The sequence below is a fragment of the Aphis gossypii genome, chromosome 2, assembly GCF_020184175.1.
Source record: "Aphis gossypii isolate Hap1 chromosome 2, ASM2018417v2, whole genome shotgun sequence".
NCBI classification, from domain to species: domain Eukaryota; kingdom Metazoa; phylum Arthropoda; class Insecta; order Hemiptera; family Aphididae; genus Aphis; species Aphis gossypii.
The window spans coordinates 11,952,403-11,971,865 of record NC_065531.1 but is presented as its reverse complement, the minus strand read 5'-3'; the positions used below and the strand labels follow the sequence as shown (position 1 = coordinate 11,971,865).

The 19,463-nt window shown below is 35.2% G+C and overlaps 1 long non-coding RNA gene across 3 annotated transcripts in view; it reads right to left on the bottom strand.

Annotated features, from left to right (window-relative positions):
• Positions 1-12,912, bottom strand: part of LOC126550114 (uncharacterized) — a 37,157-nt gene extending 24,245 nt beyond the window's left edge. For all 3 annotated transcript variants that reach the window (XR_007604160.1, XR_007604161.1, XR_007604159.1), the window contains exon 1: positions 12,049-12,912. This is a non-coding gene — a long non-coding RNA (uncharacterized LOC126550114). The remainder of the gene's footprint in view (positions 1-12,048) is intronic.
• Between the last annotated feature and the right edge of the window lie 6,551 nt (positions 12,913-19,463).

The window sequence follows — 19,463 nt, the reverse complement described above, 5'->3', positions numbered from 1 at the left end:
GCTGCCCTGTGCGGATATTTAAAATATTATAATAATATTATTATATTGTACCCATCACATCGCGAGCAGCGTATGTAATATAATACGACCGTTCGACGGTTGTACACAACGTCGCGTGGCCCGTCTGCTGCGGCGCTCGTGTGTGCGCGGCACCGACGGCGGCACAGGCTGCAACGGCTGCGGCGGTGTTGTGCACAGTCATCGGAATATAAATATTGTGCGATTAATTCAACAGAAAAAAAAAAAAACCTTTTCTACGACCGACGCGACGTGTGCGTTTAATATAACAATATGGTGGCCCCCCCCGACACGACGACAAAATGGACGTTTTCGACGCGGCGGCGGCTGCTGCAGCGCCCCAACCAGTCGCGATTCGCGAACGAAATTCGCGCACCGACGGAAACGAACGATTGCCTCCTATAATACGCGTATTGTACTGGCCGGTTTCACGTATTAGGTACACGTTATAATAATAATATATAGAGAGACGTGTAAAAATTGACATGGCCTCCGCGGCTCCTACGCGTGCGTAGAGACGGGTAAAAAATTATCTATAAGCGTATTAAATTTCGCCGCGGTAGCTACATAATGCAACCGTCTGTATAATATAATAAAATATAATATTAACTCAAAATTCGTTTTCGGACCAAAGTGCTGGCGATCATTTATCCGTTTTTAAACTCAATTTCGAGTACACCCTTTAAACTATACAGGTATATTACAAGTTTTACTAACCCAGTTCAAACGCACCGTCGTCGTGTCCGATAGTGTACGCAAAACGGTTACCTATAGCATCTTATGAAACGATTCCGCTTAGTTATATTAGGTAAAATAGATATAAATATTATATAATATTATAAAATTACAAGCGCAGCGATCAAAAACGATTTATCGTGTATATATTGCTGACGATGACGTTAAGATATATAACAGCAATTATTATTATTGATACATATTATATTGTTATAATATATACAACGACAATAAATTCCGTACAACCAATTGTATCCTACGCGAACGATAAAAAGATGGAAATTCGATTTCGATTCTATTAAATAGTTGGATGGTTAATGCTATTCATATAATACATAACTATATAAGCTTCTGTACAAAAATATATAAGACTCTTATAATATGTATACCTACACAGTATTTTCATATGCAAGCAAATACATTTAAAACTATATTATTATTTATTAAAATATGCATTTTACCTAATAAGAAAAAAAATAAAAACAAAAGGGGACGTAAATCATTGTCTTCAATCAAGCGAGCTTAGACATAAGAACGTAACGAAAATAAATTAAAGTTAAAACACAATATTATAGTTTACCTTACAAACATACCGCACGCGAAGGATTGTTGAATACAGCTGTGGCCGCAGATTCAAGTATGATTTGTTGTTTTTCATGTCGTAGTTGCAATACCATTTTCGTCTTATAGCGAGATAAAAAGTGAAACCGTTTTAGTGTTTCATCGAAACACACCGAGAAGTAAACGATATTAAAACGAATCAAGTACGCTTCGCCTATTTGTACAATATGTGCAAATATTATATTTGTAACCGTATAATATAAAAATATAATGCAAATTCGAGAAATCAAATCCACCGACGGGCCTAAGTACAAGGTACACGTAAAAGATAAAAAAAAATTCCTCTTTATAAATTTATAATGGTATCTATGTATGTATTATTGTATATAAACCGGCGTAACTTTGATGTATCGAGGGAGACGAGGGAGCTGAGAAAGAATTTAAGTCATATTGTCTTTTTAAGCATCCACCTACTTGTTCGATAAACACAAAAACGACGATTTATTTATAAACGGATGTATTCGTCTAGGAACGAGGACAAAAAGAAAGAGGGGTATACGTGTACGCACTGCAGATACACGCACGTACGATACGATATATAGAGAGATCGTCGAATCGGCGAGGGGAAAAAAGAAGGAAAAATCACTCCGACGATGTGTTTCGCGTATAGCGGACGATAGAAACGTAGAAACGTTTATAATCGTCATAAAATAATGATGATAATGATTTGGGGAACGAAAAAAAAAAAAAGAAATCTAAACTGCGGCTATAGCGCGAGCGGTCTACAGCGGCACTTAGGTACCCGTATAATATATTATTATAATATACACGACAATGTAATATTATTATCGTGTGCGAGTTTCGGACGATGGTCGAACAGGCGCAACGACGTTTTCCTCGAACATAATATAATAGGTAATATTATATTATTATAACGGTGAAATGACGAAGGGGAAAAAGAGAATTGAAAAACGAAACTCGGACCGTACGCGGGAGAAGTGATCGGCGTAACGAGATCGCGGTTTGCAGATTTTTTTTTTTTCACAAGACGTCCACAGGTAATAAAATAACTCGGGTACAAAAATAACATGGCGGCGGGTGCGCGACACACTGTTCGCGATGCGGACGGTCTCGCATACGCAGACAGACAGACAGACGGACGGACCGCGACGGACAGACGGACGGACGGACGGACAGACACTATGCGGCGTCGGCGGGCACGGCAGCGGTAAAAAGCGATATACGCTCTATCGCACAGGCGGCTGGAGCAGACGCGCGGCGGCGGCGGCGGCGGCAGCGGTGGCGGACACCAAGGTCGTCCCGTCTGCGGCGAGACACCGCCGACCGTCGCGCGCGTCCCCCGCCACGGTCGCCGGCGGCATTGCGCGCTCGCGCCGTTCGTCAATTCGCGCGCGAGCGGTAGTCTCCGCCGGCACCCCGTTCGCCCGCCGCCCCGTCCGCCGCCGACGTGCGGCCGCGTGACGTCTGCCGCCGCCTCTGCCTCGGCCAATCTATACACGGGGGCCGCGTCAAAGTCGCCCGGCTCGCGCGAGAGGTCATGGACCCAAAAAACCGTCGCCGCCGCCGCCGCCGCCGCGAGTTTTACGAGCTCTCTCGCAAATATTATTATTATTGTTATTATTGAGGCCGTTTTTGCACAGAGACACAACAACCTGCACGCTCTCTCGAACGCTGCCGCCCGCCGCCGCCGCCGCCGACGCCGCGCAACGCGAACCGTGTTCGGCGGCGGCCGTCACGCTCCCGTTTGCGGATTTGTCGCGGACGGTTAATGAATTAAAGACGTCAATATTATGGTATACCCACACGATGTCGGCCCGCCCGCGACGAGTGCGTTCTCCAGGTATCGTAATAATAATAACGATATGTAAACGCGGAAAATTACGTAATGTTTTGGATTTTCAACGTAGTTTTCCGGAGCGACGGTGAAGCCGATCTCTTCGGAGCGCGCCGAGACGTAGGATTTCTACGAAGATAATCGCACATCGTTTCGTGTATACATATCTTACGCAGGTATATAATTATAATATTATGATCGATAATATACAGTGCTTTAACACCCTTTGTAAAAGTTAATCGAACGTTTGTATAAAAACAATGTCTTACTAATATTTTTAATATTTTTAGGGGGTTTAATGGAGGGAAACGCCCCCCCCCCGTGACTTCGGGCCTGCGTGAGTTACGCCTTTAGGTCTAGATTAAAACATTTTAATGCATAGTAATTTGTCATCCGCGATTTGTGGTCTTCGTTTCGACGGAGCATAGGTGACGGCCACTGTTTTTGAAAAGAGTTACGACTTACTACTGTACACGACGTGCGTATTGCAGTCTGATATCATTTATTTGAGGGACAGACACATTTTAACATTATAATAAGTGGGTTTATACGTATAAAATGTATTATATTTTTTAATCCTGTAACCACACCTACCAGAACTATATATAGGTGTATCGTATATATAACGAGTTTACAGTGTACCGGACTCTCGTTATAATACGCATGGGTACGAGCTTGTTGATTGACGACTAGGTTTGGCAGACGTGAATGTATTGTACTATTATTAATTATTTGTCATGTATATGTTCACCATAATAAAAGTAAGTACGTGAAATGAAAACTACCGGATTCAATAGATATATTATATACCCATACAGTTATATACCAAAACGTCAAAATTAGTTTTATACTTGAAGTTTGAGTATTTTGTAATTCCTAAAGTGTACTTATCTAATAATTACAATCTACTGTTCGAGTTATATTATTATTGACCGTAAATAATAATAAATATATATTAAAATATAGTTAAAACCAGAATTCAGTAATATATTATAGTGCAATATTATTATACATAGCCAGCATGTAAACGCAGTAACACCCTCCAATTTATATATTTTAAGATTAAAGATACCTATAAAAACTATTAAATGTCAATACTCTTTATAATTATGCACATTTAAATCTAGTAAATTTATAATTCTGATTATGTAATCATTGATCATTTTTCCGCGAAATTAGTAAAATAAATAATAAAAGTTTGTTTTGGTGATAAATTCTACATTAGAATATATTATTATTATAATTGCCATAATAAATCTATGACTATATTATGTTAATTCATGTAAATACGAACAGTCGCTATGTCATTCATACATTTATAAAAAAAAAATGTATGATAAATAATAAACTTAATTTTGTGATATGACTTTTTCATAACTAGATATTATTATAATTTTTAAGTTTATTCTAAATATTTTGATATTTTATTGAATACTAATCACTACCACCAACATAAATAAAAATATACCTAATACTATTTGAAACAATATCAATAGACTTGTCTTCCTTTCTTTGTACCTTTATTAAATGTAATATACTTAATTTATAATAGTAATTAAGATACCATATATATATTTATAGTACTTTTAAATACTCATAAGTTATAAACTATAAAATAATAAACTGCTAGTTCAAAATTGTATTATTATAATTGAAATACTTTAATACAGTTTTGGAATATAAATTAAAAATGTAGATGATTGTCATTCAAAAAAGTAAAGAATTTCAAAATTTATAACGATAAAAAAATATTAAAAATGTCGTTTTGTACCAAACGACTAAAAATTATGCGAAAAAAATATTTTCCATAACATTAATGTTTTCTGAAATAATGAATATCTTACATTAAAAGGATCACTCTGTATAGTGTATATTTTATACAAAAGATTTCAACATGAAAACGCGAAACAAAACAAAAAAAGGATAAAAATTAAAATAAAACAATCTGAAATAATATAGTCGCAATCCTGACATTTTTAAATTTAAATTTTGATAAGTTGACTGTTTCAAATGAAATTTATAATTTATAGACGGGGAACCTTTTTCCCCGGGAGACAGTCTTGACATCTATGTCAAATATGTAGGTGTATTCTGCCACAACAGTCTGATTGCCGTAGACACGATTATAGAACCTCAACCTATAACACCGCGACGCAGTAATATGCAAGTTACCTCAAGAGAATTCACACTCTTCGAAATGAAAAATCATATTATTTCGAAGAGTGTTACACATAAAAAGAAAAACAAACGTAAATCGTACACAATGTAGCTGCACTATATTAAAATACTATAATATTATATTTATATAAAATGATTGTATGACACGTATGCCGTTTACGCGTTATTCGATATTATTTTTTGCCCTCGAGTATATTGTAATTATTTATACGTACGTAAGATTTGAACGGCAATAAGTGAAAAAAATTACAAACAACTGCCGCCGCCGCCGCCGCCTAAATAATAAATATGTACGACATAGCCCACGAAATATTGGTAAATAAAAATCAGATTACGTCATCGTTGTGAATTCGTATAAAGAAAAGAAACGTCAGATATTCGAATAATATAAAATATAATAATAACGGTTTTCCGAAAACACACCTACAATGCCAGAGGAGAAGAGAATACGAAAACAATAAATTGGCGGGCAAACAAAAAACATGATTTTTCTTCCAAACGATTTACATATATTATTATATTATGTGTACAGGGCTCGCGATCGTAAAAACTATACGTTGAGCGTTCGGTATATATATATATAATATATATATTATATATAATGTACGACGCATAATATGTGCGCCGCGGAGTCGGCGGAACGCAAACGATTGTTCGGTTTGGCGAATACACACACAAGTGCGCACCCATCAGGGAGAGAAAGACAATGCGACGTCGAGACTTACCCTCCCTCGGAAACACGGGGGAAATTTTTTTTTTGTTTTTTTTTTTTTTTAAATTGCGAAATCGAGATTTTACAATAAGCGCATATGCGTGTACACACACAGCACAGCACACGTGGTATATATACAGTATTATACTATGCTGCACTCGCAAATATAAAAGAACAAACCGGTCAGTTTTTTACACGGATTGCACTGCGACCCGCAGCAGCAGCTGAGTGTGAATTATTATTAAATTGAAATGCGAATTTATTATTATATTATATAATACACTTACCTACAATACGCGTTGTTTTATAATATTACGAGGCATTGAGGCTTATATTGTTTCTTTATTTTCCCTCCCGTTTAACCGCTGGATTCGCGATCATCGGTGTTGAATAATAATTTTCAATACGACAATGATATAAATAGATATACGCGTTTATATTATGTAAAATATGCATTGACGATCACGCATCGATGCACTAGACCTTGTCTTGGACAACAGTTTTCGTATTGGGAAAAGCGACACAATATCTTGTATACACTATAGTTTATATTGCGGTCGAATAATACAGTAAAATAATATTATTGTAGACAGTTGTAGATTCGGCGACAAGGTATTCACGTAATCACCTCCAGCCTCCTATATGATATATTGATATAATATGTACGACTGCAGTCTGCAATGCCACGGCCGCTTTAACTATGTCGCAGTTATAGTAGCATACTGAAGTATTGTTACTTAAATATTACTCGAATGTTGTGTAATATTAGTCACCTACTTATTTCAAGGCGGGTACTTATTATTTGTTTAGAGAATATATATAATATAATATTAAGATAATTAAGATTTAAAGTGTAGTCGTTGATGATTTGTTATATTATAAATTTTATTAAAAATATGTAATAATATAATACGAGTATGTGCAATAAAAAATATAAACTGAGTATAACCTATTCAAGGGTGAGTCAAACTATTCAAAGTTTGAAAAATCGAATTAAAGTTTCGAAATTCGAGTTAGAAAATCAAACCTAGTTTTTAAAAAACCAAACCAAATCGAGCTTGAACAAAATGTTCAAAATTCTATAATTAATCCGAACCCCGAAATAGTTCGAATTCCAAAGGAATGTACAAACTCAAAAAAAAAAAAAAAATCAAACACACTAATCGTTGGGAACAAAAAATGTTTCCGGTGTTTATTTTGACTATTTTATCGACGAAAAAATGTAAAACTGAATGTTTATCCTAGTTTCATTATTGTTATTTTTAATTTTAATAATATTTAAAAATTGAAGTAAAATTATATTATTGTCTAAACAGCGATTATTTCTTATGTTATTGAATTATTTATGTACTAGCTGGCAAACACATTGTTTTAAATACATTAATATTAACTGAAAATCATCAATTTCATCAGCATACATTTATTAGGTGGGCTGTTGAAATAGACGATGAATGAGGATTAGCCCAGAAGAAGCCGTTGGATTAATATTTTTGGTTGAGCTGTTTTTGGTACCCGAGAATGAGAATAATATACGACAGGTATCAACAAATTGTGCTTAAACTCAAGGCTGTAAGTCGAAATAAAAATAAAAAAACCTGAACAATCATTTAATAAACGATAAAATAATAACACAACAGCAATAAACCATAGTGTACATTGTACCTACATATTATAATACGTTTATATAGGTACGTATTTAAGTATTTTACATCCATACGACTCACAACTCATAAGTTATACACAACCAAGTGGCCGTGTCCCTAAGCTGACGGGAACGTTCAATTAATAATAATATAATTATTATATTTGTCGCAAACGGTAGTACTCAAATAACAACGATCCGGTTTAAAAAATATATTTTTTATACGTAACGCATCACAGAAGATTAATGCATCATTAACAGGCTAAGAGGCGTTCGAAGAAAAATTTTTAAAAATTTTAATTAACCCGCGCGCTGGAACACAAACGTATTCACTAAAAATAACAAATCGTGCGTGGGCTTAAAATGTAGCTAAATTATATATATTTTATAATACATTATTAGATGTAGCTCATTTTATCGGCCAAATGGCCATTAATTGGCTCCTTATCGGCTTTACGGACACGGCCATATAGCTTCCACATACTTGTAAATAAGTATATATATAGGTATATAGACTTTGCACCTCTGCGATTTTCGCATCCACGTGCACTACACAGTTTTTCAAAACTAACGAACAAACGAACACGTTATCACTCGCGTGTGTATCTACATAATAATATAGTTATTATAATATTATAAATTACCAACGGTTATTGAACTTAACGACCAACAATAAAATCCCTTATTTGCATGCGAAAATCGTTCAGGCCTGCAGGAATTGTGGTTTTGCAGTGATATCACTAGTGCAGTAGGTACATGATATATTATACGTGTCGTATTTTGGTTTTTCGGAAGTGAAACGTATCAATGACAAATTCATCTGTCTGGAACCAATTATTTCCGAAAAAACTGAAGGCCGCGCGGCTATTCCGAAATAACATCCTTTTGATATTGTCTGAACAATTAAGGTGGGCTAAACACTATAATCGTGTTGGCGCGTATACGGCACAAAGCCAAACGTTCACTAATATATAATATAATGGAAATCGGCTTTACAACGCGTTTTGAATTTTCTATTTAATCAAAATTCAAAAGTTATCGGGCAAAAAACAAAAAAAAAACAACAACCACATAAACAAACAAACAAATAAATACACCGCAGAGCATTTTTTCGAGCCGTCGGTGATTTATAGACAATACACTAATGAGGTTAAACAAATAAGCGTTTAAAAATCCCACGCTCTTGCACGTGTCGTTTTCATTTGTGTTTAAAACTCATAGACACATTGATGTTGAAAAATAATATTATGTCAGGTAAATAGTAAATACTGTTCTCAAAAATATTGGAAATTTATCGATTTGTTCTCTCGAAATCATTGTTATTTATTACTTTATTATTATTTACTTAGTACGTATTATTTCTCGGTATAATATTATATGAATAGTAAGTACAAAACAATATAGTCCTATGTTATAGTTGTTGTTTTAGTGCATATGATCGCATTCAGGGTATAATAAGATGTATCGTCACTCGAAGAAATAATTCAAAAATAAAATATTATACTATTGTAATATTTTTTGATATTTTGCGCTCTGCAGACAGTATAGCACTGTACACCGTTTCTATGAATTACAAATAAAACGTCAAAATATTAAAATATTACTCGATTATTATCGTTTACATTATTCTTATTGCACCCACCCTTGAAAAGGTATGATCCAAGTATTATGTATATTGTAATTTATCAATTTATCATAACACTCGTCATTATACAACTGTACAACAAACACAGCCTTTGGGTGTACGAAAAAATATACTATACATCTATTTTCCTGTAAATACACACATATTATAATATAATAATAATAATATATATATATATGTAACTACTATAACGACTTTTAATAACAAACTACAACGTTACCCTTGGTAACGAGTAACAGACCGTTTGATTTCTGAGTTTGTATAATAATGAAAAAAAGAAGAAAATAATAATAATAATAATAATATTACGCTAAAAATATACATGAACTACCTATATGGATAAAAATACGTTAGGTTTTATAGTACTGCAAATTTTTTTTTCCAAAGACTCACAAATATTGGTCAAAGAATATTAAACCTATTAAAATCTTCATTAATTTATTCATTCGTTTGTTTCCCTTAGCCGAAAACCCGGAGAATTACAACTCAAATCAACAATACGCCGGATACGGGTAGGTATACCTCTAAACTTTAATAATATTTTGTCGTTACCGAAGTTCGGTTGTGCTTAAAATGTAATAATTATTACGCTTTACGAAGTGGCGAGCACCGAATTAGTGGTTGTTTTGTGCGACCGTTGTTTCAACGCGTTACGTTTTTACATAAAATATAAATATTGTAGTTACTACGAACAGTACCGCTGTCGTCGCGTTCCGAGCGTTTTCGCGTTACCGTTTTTATTATACATCAGGCGATTCGTTGAACGTAATACACTCATTATACTTGGAAAACTACTAACTTTTTTTTTGAATTTTTTTTTTTTTTACATTATTTGAAGTTGACACACATTTTAAGTTCATATTCCTAAGCGGAATGCCATAATCTACACTGTAAAAAAGTGAATTTTTAAGTCTACCGACGGCGGAGGGCGTCTGCGGTCTGTCATCGGACTGCACGAAAATCAACAACACAATATTATATCATATTATAATAAAATAAAATATTTACCGGAGATCGCCGCGACAGGGGCGTTTCGGACATTCCGTTATCGCGCGAAATCGTTTACAGCAGTCGCGTGAAAACGACAAAAAAACCAAAAAAAAAAAAAAAACACGAAAACCCTCCGGAGAAAACTTTACACGTATAATGTCGTTTATTGTACTGTACAAATATTATACACACACGAACGTTATTATATTATTATTGTACATCGCGGAATAACGCCGTCGTCGTACGGTTAATACATTTTTATTATAATGTTGCGCTGTGTGTACGTACAGTACTTGCGACCGTACTATATACACACAGATAAGAAAACCCAGACAGACACGGTTAGATAATTATTATAGTTGTGCGGTGTTAATGTGTGCGTTTGTGTGTGTGTACACGCGCGTATAATCTCAAGGGCAACTTGAAATTTATAATTCGAACGTTATATTTTAATCTTGCGAAAAAAAAAAGAATAATAATAATAATAATAATTTGCACACACGCCGCTCGCTGATATATGATAATATTATATAAATTATTATAATATGTACATTTGTACAGTAAAATAATATATAAATTGGCGGGCGCGCGGGAGTCGGCAGACACGTCTTGAACATCACATCATATTATAATATTATTATATACAGTCGAATTAAATAACGTTTTGCATATTACAATGACAATAATACTTATTATAATATATTATTTTGTTATATAATATACGTGTCATTATCTCGAGACCGCGCGCTCGTGCATGTGTGCGTATATTTTGCAACAGCGTGCCCCGCGAAAACCACGCGGAATATTAAAGTTACGTGAGGTGTATATTATAATACATATTATTATTTTCGGGTTGTATCGACGACGTCGTTTTGAAAATCAAAAGTTTTTGCGTACACGGTTTTTGTCGGGCTTACCATAAGTAGATGATATACGTACTACAGGTATATATAATATTATTTGGTCGTACACGTGCACACGTCCCGGGGGATTCGGCCAACGCGTAATTTCCAGATCGGTACGTTGACCTCGGCTATATTATATTATATTATGTTGTGCCACGCCGATTCGCGCACACGCTAATATACGTACGTACTATATAAACGTAAAACGGGGCCGACCGCGCGAATATATGTATACACACCGAGTGCAAATATCGGAATATTATGTAATATATAATATGTATACGGATTGATTGCACATCACTCGCAAAAGTCTCGCACACATAATATTATTATACACTACACGCGTAACATCCGGAATTTAAGTTAAATATAATATATATATTATATCTGTATCCTATATTATATCCTTACGAGAAGCCCTGCCGCTGCTGTTTGCAATAAATATAATGTGTATACTGAATATACATATATATTACTTACGTATAATTATACATTGCGATTTATAGATATACGACTGTGTACTGCAAACGTTTCGCGCGCGCGTATTATCAATATAAATAGCATAATATACAATATTATATGGTCATGATGAAGTATCGTTTTTTAGCGCGTCGCGAAAATTTAAAAAATAAACCGCCGTAGAGTGCGCGCTTTTTGCCCGCCTAGATTGACGTAGCGATATATTTAGGTTTTTTTTTTCTGTTTTTGCGTAAACGTTAATTTTTTCTTACGTAAGACCATTTTAAATGAGCAATAAAATATTTAAAATTAATTATATATATATTATATACTTAATATAGTTATTACCTGTATAAGTGCTGGTCAGAGAACCTTGGTCATCGTCGTACGCCCTTGGTGATGGAGGTGGTAGTGATCAGAAGTTGTCGATGGCGAAAAATCGAGTGTCCGCTTTTCCGACCGTATGATATGTTATACGTATTTATAAAATAACATTATTATATAATATGCGCCATGTGTATAAATAAATATACGATGGCGCAAAAAATTTGAATAATATTTCGAATGAAAAATAAAAAAAATTGCTTTTTAAAATAACGGATTTTCAGGGCAAATAATAAAAAAATACGAGTACAAATAAAATCGTGTTCCGAAAATCGGTAACGAGAATTATTTAGAAATTTAGATATCGTATACTGACATAGTGATATTATTTTAATAAAATAACCACCGAGAGAGATGATGTAAAAATAATACTGTTATTCTGTATACGTGTGAGCGTGTGCGTGTGTGTGTGAGAGAGAGAGAGTGAGTGTTTGAGGAAGAGAGAGAAAATTATATATACTGTGTGTGAAAAGTCAGCTTTCCGTCGACAAAGTCAGCCGGTGGCCCGCCGACGAATGGCGGCGTGAATGCGCGAATGTGATGCCGGACGGCATACGAACACTCACGCACACGCACACGTATACTCGCTCGCACGCGGCGGCGTAGCGCGCAAAGGCCTGCCTCGGTGGCCCGCAACGCTCGGCGGCGGCGGCGGCGGCGGCAGCAGCTTTTGCGCGCGCCGCTCGCCGCCGTCGCGCACTTGGCGCTCGCGATCGCGTGAAAAAGCGGCGGCAGCGGCGTATAGGTCGTATACACACGCACTCACTCACACACACACACCTATACGTACACACACAGGGCACCACGCACACACAAGTTGGCAACCGAATGACGGTGGCGGGCGGCGGCGAATACCGCCGAAGTGCGCGGAGGAGAACCGTATATTCCGTCGTCGCTCCCCGCCCGCGACCTTCCCCTTTTTTGCCGTACCCCGCCGCCGCCGCGCGCCACTTCGCCGTCGGGGCCCACAGCGCTTCCCCCCGCCGCGGCCCTCTGCCCGCCGCTCGGCCGATGCCGTCTGGGTCTTTCACCCGACCGGCTAGACGACCCCCCGACGCCACCTCCCCGCCGTCGTCGCCACCGCCGCCGTCGCCGCGCCGTCACCGCCACCGCCTCCGCCTCCGCCGCCGCCGGCCTCCCGAGGCCCCCACCAATGCGCGGCGGCCGCCACGCGCTCCCCTACGCCCCTCCGCCGCCCGCCAGACCGCCACTTCCCGGCCGCGGTGCTCTAGTGTATGGAAAAAAAAAACGGAAAAAAAACTCCGCCAAACCCCTTCCTCCTCCTACTCCTACTCTTTCCCCTCTTTCCTCCGCCGCCGACGTTATATTCGCACACACACACACACGCGCGCATAATATACACGCCATCTGTCTGACACCCGCCCCTCCACAGACCGAGCCCCCCCCCTCCGCGCCGTCGTCCGACACACATTACCTGCGCCGCCACGCACCGCCGCCCCGCCGCCGCCGATACGTATGACGTGCGCGCGCATGTGTGTGTGTGTGTGTGTCGCGGCACCCGGTAATAACATATTATTATTTATTATTATTATTATTATTATTATATACACAATGCGAGTGCCGTCGATGATCCAACGTGTACGCGCGAATATTATGCGAACGTTTGCGAATATCGCACTCGACGCGTGTATGTTGCGCACCACTGAAAACGCGAGCGCGCGCCGAGGTAAGCAACGCGACGTACACGCGTGTATATTATATTTTTTCGCGTTTATAATAATATTTCGTACGTCGTGTCGAGGCGGCCGCACATACAACCGTGGTAAGCGGTCGCGCCCGCCAAATCACCGCGAAACCGCCGCGCGCACCCCTCTCCCGGCACCGCTCAGAGCGCTTTCTTTTTTTTCCTCTCTCTCTCTATCGTTTTTGCGCGGCTCCCGGTCGACTCGGCGGACTTTTCGCGAACGACATTACGACCGTGTACGTGTTTTTGGAGTGTGTGCGCGCGACGAGTCGTTTGACGAAAAACTGTGTATATTTAAATATACAATGTGTCGTATTCATAATGTTCATCCTTTGTACGTCCTTTGCAAATAATATTACTGGATATCAATTTAGTAACGATATCGCACCGTATATTTTTTATAATAATATATAGTTAAAGACGACCTCGTAAAATGTACCGTTTACTGCGTTTATACAACAAAAAAAAAAAACTACCACAAACTTTATTAGGTATATATACTGTTGAATTTCGGTCGATCCGAGAAAAATGTTAAACGTACGTTTTCGGTAAAGCTACAATAAGTAGTCATATATCCCCAAAAAAGTAATCTTCCCGCGACCAACGATCAATTAAGTAATCGCCATCGGGCGAGCGTTTAAGTAAAACGAGCTCGTTAACGCCGCCGCCGTTCGATGTAAGGTCGTTAAATTATATTGTTTCGGATAGTGTAATATATATACGTACGTCATATTATAGCTACTATTAGTTTATTACTTTAATAAACGAAACGATCTGGCAGAACATCGTTCGTTTATTGGCACTTGACAGGTTTCTGAGGTTAATCGTTATAATCGTATTTTGAAGGAGTCGCTGTCTCGTTCACTAAACAGCTAAATAACATTATGTTTTATGTGTATAATTGGTGTGTGTGTGATTTTTCGTTTGCTTGTACTTTCAACCGACTACATAATAATAATGTCATACGCGAACAAACCATTTTTTGAACACAAACCGTTACACTTAAACGGAGGCGGCGTGAAAGAGCTACGAACTGTGACTATATTATGTAGTGAGACATCGCAATGATAAGTACTTCAGCAGAATAACCTTGAAAATTTGCCTCGGTCAATATAATAATATGTTTATACGCCCGGAAACTTCGGTCTGCTTGAGAATAAGTTCATACGGCAAAGAAACTTATAAGTTTATGTGCTGCCGTCTGCCGGCGACCCACGGGGGACTCGGGATGTACAATATATTCTTATGAGTAAAATATAATCACCATATACATAATGTACATACATAATAATAATGCATATTATATATGAGCATGTATTACATAATTTATAGTAGCGCAGTGATCAATACAATCTATACAATATATTATACTTCCTATAATAATTACGGTTTTGTTCATAATATTGTTATATCAATATTTATTTTTTTTTAATTTTTTTAGTATACAAACTTTAATTGCATATACACTCACTCTTACTTATTGTAAAATTCCGTTACTCTGCAAACTTACATTGATATAAAATAGTTGTATTATAGCCTAAATGACAAAACATAATACAATACTGAAAATGATATCCAATTGTAAAAACTATTTTATTATTTGTAACCAATAATGGCTGAATGGGCACCCTATATAGGTATTGTGTATAAACAAAAAAAAGAACTCGATTTTCATGTGTGAACTAAAAGTGTTGAAAAATACAGCTACAAACTCTCCTCGAGTCTCAAAGAATCTATTGGTATAACTTTTGTCGAAAAACGGTTCAGTATGATTTTTGAGTCTGTGTAGAGGACAGAGGAATAATTTTAAAAAAAAACATTAATTTTATACACATATAATAGGTATATAATACGTATAGATAGATTTCCTATGGTCGTTATGCTTTTTCTGCAGACATATATTTTACCTATAAGACTATAATACGCCATTACAGTACGTACATCGTATAATGAAATTAAACAATACATGCACGTGCGTAAAAGTGCATGCCATAAAACGTAAGATTTTTAACTTTAATTACCCCGTCAGCACGTATAACAACTCTAAACACATGCCTACTGCAACACTCAGGATTAAATATCGTATGCACATTACAGTGATTATACGCGGGTTCGATTAGTCATTAATAGCTGGTACCTATACTTTTTACATTTATCCGCAGACAAGAGTTGAAATCCGAAAAAATACTCGTGTACTTAATAATGTGTATAATAATATACTTTCTCCATCTCGTGTACAATATTATTATACAGATTGATTTATTTTCACGGCATGATAATCACGAATAATATAATACGAAGTATGCTATTATTATTAAATATATACAATTAAACCGTACGGATGATAATAATTGTCAATTAATTATCATTGCGAATAAATAAGGTACATTCATATTATATAATGCAAACATACCTAATAAAGTAAAAAATAGGTAATAACTTAACGAAAATTGCACATATCGGGGCAGCATACTTAAAGTGATTAGTTAACTTCAACAATCATTGTTTCCGGAGGATGTGATTTCATGTTTTTTCATGACTTGCACTGTTATATTATGCTTAATGTTCTAAGTATTTTTTTATTCGTGACAATAGTTTTTAAGTTTTTAATTTTTTTTTTTTCTTCAATGTCAATCTATATTACCCACTATAATTATTAATACCATGAGAAAAAATGTTATTATAAACATTTTGAGATCACCTGGATATCTCCAACATCGCATAGTACATATTATACACGTGAGTGTGTTTCATTTTTTTTTTATTTTTTAACGAGCGTGTTTAAGGGACTATAACGTTACACAATATTTGCATAAATAGGTAACCAGGTTGGTACTAAATACCGACAATACCGTGTACGTTTATGTAATACTGCAGTGTGTCTACAGTGTGAACAACGCCACTGCAGCTATACCCTTCGACCGGACCGTACAATATACCATATTGTAATTGTAACGTATATAATAATAATAATAATATACATACTCTAATATACTAATTGAATAATATTACGTATGCACATAATATATAATATATACGACCGGAGATATACTACCTATAATATTGTTTCGAAATTTGCACAGTTGTCGCGGACAACATAATATTATGTTTATTATACATATTCGCAACAGTCGAAAGAATATTCGCGCGTACATAATATGACTTCTATACTCATATATTATAATAAATCGCATACACCTATAAACGTGTTTAGGAGAGGTATATGTATAAACATAATTCGATATCGGTACATATCTAACCCAAGTCTAACCCTCTAATAATATTTTGCGGTTTCGCACGCAACCCGCTAAACCCCCTTCTTCCGTGGCGACCAGGACTCCGAGCAGCGAGCGTGTTTACTAGACAAGAACAACTGCACACTATATGTATATGTACGTGCAAAAAATACTTTTAGCATATTTTAATATATGTATAATGTGTAATACTTTAATGTAACGCGTGTACGTAGGTATATGGCAGTCACAGTTGCATAATTGTAATTAAATTCACACATTATTCCATCGGTTGACAGAAAAGAGGTAATTTCGTCGAGGAGACCATTTTTTTTTTCACTCCCCCGTGTCCGACTTTTATATGTTTGGGTCCAACCTAATTATACGCATACATTAAATTATAGAAAATACGTATAGATAATATGTTTACCGTATTTGCGCGTGTATATATAGGTAGGTTGCATACTATTACAAGCGCACAACAAAAATACAATAATATAATAAGCAATAACCTCGTTGCGGAAATAATCCAATTGTCTTGGTAAAGCTTTGTGTCCGAAAAGTTTGTATTCGGATTTCGTGTGTTAAAAAAAAAATATAATAATAAAGTAATATGTACTTATAGAAGTACGTAATAGATGTTAAAAACCGTTATTATCCAGGTTAATTCGGGATATCAGATGAACTAGTATAAATAAATGTGTTTATATATTTGTACATAAATGCTTACGACGATTTGAAAATTACTATAAAAATATAACTATCAAAGTATATTAACTACTGCTGTACACATATAACATATAGGTAACCGTTGTAAATCGCTCGACGATTACTGTTACTAAAATATATATATATAACAGTCACATACAAAAAAAACTATTAATTATTCAGGATTCTGAACCCGAAATCACCCGATATCTTTATAATATGAATTATGCTACGTCCTATTACTCATATAAAACTAGATATACCTATAGCCATATAGGTAGCACAAAGTTGAATTAATGCTAAAATCTGATGTCTAACGTTACCCGAAATCAAAACATCGATGAAAACCGGTATTCTTAAAAACCCGAATTATGTTTATTATACTATTATGTATGAGAAAAAATAAATTTTAAATAGTAGTTAAAGTTAATTCTTATTTATTTTAAGTTTTTATATATTTGAGCGACAATTTACTTTTATTCATTAATTTATAATGTCATTTTAACGACAGTTGAGTAAAACGGTTAAGTATAATTCTGAAAATATTTGACAAATTATTATAAGCGCTAAAGATTAGCCTGCTACTACAAATGATAAAATCAAAACTTATGTTTTTTTATTATTATTTATTGAGTGACGCTGTTTTTATTTTGATTTACTGATGAATTTATTCGTTTATAACAATCTACCTATTGTTATCATGAACATTATTTATATACTCAATGCTTGTTACCAAGTACTATATATTATAGTTTGTTATTTTGTTTAAATATACCGAACATTATTAGTAAAATTGTTAACAATATTATTATTATTGTTTGACGATTTTGTGAACTTAAAAAAGTTGCAATAAATACATTTAATAGTTAAGTTGGTTATAATTGAATATGATTTACCTACAATAAGTTATAACATTGTGTTATTACATCGAAAAAGTTTATTTTGTTATTAAGTTGTTATAATTTACTAAATTATTGTTTTTAAACTATCAAAGAAAATATAAAATATGAAACTATTTTTGATTTATTTAAGCTCCCTTCATCCATCACGCTTTATAAATATGTGCTTAGAGTGGGATATTTTATGGGTAAGAATTGCAGTGATTTATGGTATTGGAAAAAGAGTGGGGTTGGTGTAAAAAAATTTTCCTACCACAATAATCTTTAATTATAAGAATATCTTCGGTTACGCCACAGAAATTAATATTCTATAAAAACATTATTTACAATATGAAATTCGAATACCCGAGTAAAAATTAATTATTTTGTATCATGAATCATGATTAAAATAATTTATGAAACAGTAAAATATAAATTTTATAATGTATGTATATTCTACATCATAACACCAATCGTATTAAGGCAAGAATTGTATTTATATCGGAACTTTAATTAACCTATCTATTACCTACCTAGCTAATATTAATACATTGTAATTAAATTTATAGAAAAATATGTTTCGGTAACTAAACAAATACATATACTTATTATACTTATTATATTTTTTATTCATGTTTTAATTGATAGCCATTAAATTTTAATTAATCAATTAAACTAATTATTAGTTGAAAATTGATTACTTGATTGAAAGCTGAGATACAAAAATTAATCTAAATTAATTTATTACACTTACATCATTATAAAACCCAAAAACTGGAATGTAATATTATGACAGGGTTTTTTAAATCAGTTATCGTATACTCAAAATAATTTAAAACATAAAAACCTGTTTTT